Below are 4,535 nucleotides of genomic sequence, written 5' to 3'. Positions count from 1 at the left end.
TGTTTTCAAGTCATTTTGTGTACCAGATTAATGATGCAATTTTGGATCTTTGATCTTTGCTATTGAATGTTACAAAGGGCTTCAGAGTCGTTTGAAGCCTCAAATAATGGAATGGCTGAAGAAATGGCAGTGCCTTAGCAGAATCCCATGAAGATGATCATGTAATATGGTTGAATGTAAGAATTTAGGAGGTGTGCAGACCTTCAAGTGTGAGCTCTGAGCTCCTGTTGAGGTGCCAAATGTGCTCAAGTCATGCTGCTCACCTGGGCAGTGCTGCTTTTGTACCATGAAAGTAGCCTGTGCTAACAAGTGACTGGTGCCAGCTGGTGCTGAGTTGCCTGGATGTCAAAAGGTTGTATCCTTGTAAGAGGCACATGGGAAACCAAGGCTGGTTTTCCTGATGCTGAAAAAGCCAGGACAGGATACTCAAAGCTTTTGCCGTGGGGACTGTCAGCTGGGCTGCTCTGGCAGAGAATGCAGTAATTCAGTGACCAAATGTCCTCCCAGAGACTCCCAGCATCTGACTTAGATGGAGTATAAAGTGAGAGGAGGGGTTTTTTTGCTACTCCCTTTTAATTTCTGTCATCTTTTCTGGACTTGTGCTGTCCGTAAGAGTCCTGAAGGCAAAAGCAGGAGAATTTTGAGTTCATATGAGCCTCACAGCTCCTGGGGACATTGTGAACAGAGAGAGTTCCAGTTTGCCAGAATCATAGAAAAGGCCACTGATTTGTAGAAGTTATTTTAATTTCCAAGTTCATGATGGGAAGGAGTTGCAAATCTAGTACTTAGTAGTGTAACCTGTCTCCTAGAAGAGCATTTAATTTGTCTATGACAGGCAATTTTTTATTTTCTTCAGGTGAGGAGGTGCTGAGAACAGAAGAGCTCAGCTCAGTACTTGGCAGCCGAAGTGCAAGTATCATTTTAGGAAGAGAACTACTTGAAGGATTTAGAATTAATTTTTAGAAAGGTTTAAAATATAGTCAAAACAAGCCTTAGGCAGAGAGGTTGTGAAGTCACTCTGAGGTGAATTAGTGTGGAGGTGCCAAGGAAGGGGAGAGAATGCATTTGCCAGAGGTGAAGGCACAAAGTGACTGTTACAGAGACCAATGCATTACACCAAGGTATCATTTTTCCTTTTGCAGAGGTCCTGTTTGAGTCAAACTTTATCCCCAGAAATTTATTGAACTTGATATTTAGCATGAGTCTTTAGGCACATGATCTTACACTGTACATGTGCTGGTTGCTCCCGAACAGAGCTGGGTGAAGTCACCTCACAGCTGGATAACAGAGCTGTTGGGAGCACATGCACACTTAAAAGTCAAGAATATGGGTTGACTGAAAGTTTCCTTTGCTGTGGTGGGGGTTTTTCTGTAAAGAGCTGTGTGGACATCATGCAGAGCAGAGGTACTGATTAGAGACTGGGTGGGACATGCCTGATCTCTCTCTGAGGATATTGTGACACTGTTCTAGCCATCCTTTTTGGGGGACTGTGAGTGCTTGATTACTTTTTATAGCTTAGAAATGTAACTTACACAATTGCTTTGAAATTCTGTTACAGCAGAACCACTGCCAAGTTAGTGTTTGCTTAAGGCAAAAGTCAGCGGGGATGATGTGTCGGCATTAGTGGCAGTGCCCAGGAAATGGAACCGGTTGACCCAGTCAAATCAGTGCAGTGAGTAACCTGTAGCTGCTTTCACTTAACAGCCAGAGGCAGTGGTGCCTGTTCTTATGAAACTGCTTGGAGGTGAAAATATTTGCCCGGCTTTGGGGGAAGATGGAGAATACATCTGGAAATGTATGAGCGCGCTGGTACGCGAGCGATGTGATCTCTGCTTAGCATTAGAGAGATGTTTTCCTGCAGCATTTCTGTTACAGCTCAGAGAAATTCTGAGATGCCAAGTGTGGCAACTTGGATGAGCAGCCTCTGCACAGAGCCTAGAGCAGTACCGCAGGAGGTTCATTAGATTATCAAGCCTGCTGTGAAAGTTTGAGGGAAAACAAAGTCATCACTGCCTGAATTTGGTGTTTCAATGGTTCTTGACAGTAGCTGTTCAACTTAAAGACAGTAAATACATCCATTCACTCATTCAAGTTCAACCAGAATTAGTTCAGCATCCATATTGCTGTTAACAATGAGATTTTTGTGTTTATCTCTGTGATGGATATTTCCTTATCGTGATTTTTGGGGGCTATGATCATTCCCAGTACAGGGTTATGGTGTCCAAAGCTCCCATCAATCACATAATTCCTTGGGAAGGGAGGGATCGGTCCAGCCTGCTCAAGTTAACCTTGCTTGGGGCAGGACCTGACCAGGTTTCTCCGGCCTTTGTTGAGCAGAGCTGTAGTATCCAGGTGGGTGGAGGTCCCACAGCCTTGGAGGGCCCATCCAGGATCAGCCCCTGTCAATCCCAGGTGTCCTGGCTCCTTGGGGTAGGCAGGGCCACGGCTCAGTGGAGATGGGTTTGCCTAATCCCTGCTACAGTACTTGAGCTCCTGGGAGCCTCTTTGGACTAAACATCTGCCAGACTCATGTCCTCAGGCTCAGCTATTAATATGAGGGAGCAGCTCAGGTCTGGAAGCTGATCCCGTTGTGTCTGGCCATAGAAACCCCTGAGTGCTCCAAGGTGAGATCCTCCTCCCTTTGTTTTGCCCTCCTTGTGATGCTGCCAAGATAGTCCTTCTTGTGCCTGCAGAAGAACTGCTGCTGTTGTGTTTAGAGATGCCCTCAAAGTTTACAGAGTGGGGGAAAGGTCATATCCAGCTCCTCCTTACCTGGAAACAGATGTTTGGGACAGCACAGGTTGATTGGCTGTTTGTTTTTGGCTCTGCATCCTGCCACTCTCAGGTGTTTCTCCAACTCTTTTCAGGTTTTATTTTGAAACTAAGAAATTCTAACCATCTTTCTCGCTTCTGTACCCACAAGTAAGAGTACTGCCTACTTACCTTGGCTTCAGCAGTGAGATAGCATCCAAATTATCAAGAGAAAAGGAATTTGATGAGGAGGTTGAACTCTTCATCTCATTTAGCATTTGAATCATCAAGTTGCAGGTTAGGAGAACCCAAGATCCCTCTGCCTGAGGCTTAACCCTAAGGATTTGGTTTTCCAAACCCCTTCCAAGAACCAGTTAACACACAGACTGACTGACATAAGTTTAAGCCATTTATTATGGTGACATTTGAAATCTAGAACAAGTTTTGACATTCTCTGCTCTTAAATTTCTGAAGGGTGTTAATGGTGCAGCATCATTTAAATGAGCTACTACCAGCTTAAAACCAGTTTTGAGAAAGGTGGAAGACTAGAAACAAGTCCTAAAGAAACAACATCAATAAATAGATCACCTAGATGTCTTCAGTCATCAGGCTCCAAGACCAAACAAACTTAGCAATAGTTTAAATTACATTTATTTTTAGTGTTTGGCTGTTCACCCTTGTAACAGTCAGGTGAGGAAAGAAAAGAGGAAATTTATTTTAGCAATACAGGAAATAAAACCAGTTTGCAATTAACAGACCATTTAGCAGACTGGAGTCCAAATCTATGTTCTACTGCCTGCAGCTGGGGCTCAATACATTCTTTAAAGCAACAGGTATTTTGACAGTCCTGTTCAGAACTACTGTACTTGCAGTATTTCAGACTAACAACAGAGATGAAGGAGTACCAAGGACAGATTTTATGCCAGGGTGGACTCAGCTGAAGACCTCTTGTGGTGTGACTTCACCTGCACCCTTTGGGTGAAGCTGAGCTGTCACAGGCCAATCTGTGGGACTGTGAGTCCCCCCCTCCTGCCTCAGTACCAGATTTCAGCCCTGGCAGTTGTCACATACTGATCTGCACAGTGCAGAAACAGAGCAGGAGACAGGACAGGGAAAAAGAAATCAGGCAATATTGTACTAAATAAATGTACTTCGGTGTTTAGCTTCAACACCCCCCATCTCTTAATTCAGGAAGGAGTTTCACCACAGTAACTGTGTTATTCCCCATCCCTTTGACATTCCATGATAAATCACTGCCCTGAGGGTTACAGAACCACAGGCCTTTCATTGTTCATGTCATGTTTGCTGCTACATTCAGAATCTATTTGAAGACAAGTGCGAACAAAAAAGCTACAAAAAGCAGTTGATGTTGCTGCACAACAGCCCCATGTCTTAAACTTACAACGATCTGTATAAAAATAGAAATGAGTAAATAGAAAAGCACAACTAAAGAAAAGCTATTTCTCGGTCATTACAGAAGCCAAGACATTCAGCTCCACTGAAAAGGTTCATCACCCCAACTGAAACATCATTTTCACTTCCATTTGTCTCAAATAACCATCATCATTCCCTCCTCTGCTTCATATTTTATTTAAGTGTGAGGCCACCACCTGGTCCACAGAAGAGCAGAAGTGAGTGACAGGACCCACCACGACTCTGTCCCATCTCTGTGCTGCAACTTCAAACCACATGGCACTTCCTTTACTGAGGAAGTAGTTGTAGCAAAGGTACCTTACAGAGAAGGGACTTAAAACAAGAAAAATAACAGTCTGAGGAGTATTAAG

Source organism: Lepidothrix coronata, unplaced genomic scaffold (genome assembly GCF_001604755.1).
Source record: "Lepidothrix coronata isolate B3197 unplaced genomic scaffold, Lepidothrix_coronata-1.0 Scaffold151, whole genome shotgun sequence".
NCBI classification, from domain to species: Eukaryota; Metazoa; Chordata; class Aves; order Passeriformes; family Pipridae; genus Lepidothrix; species Lepidothrix coronata.
The sequence above is the reverse complement of the archived record's forward strand: the minus strand, read 5'-3'. Positions refer to the sequence as shown.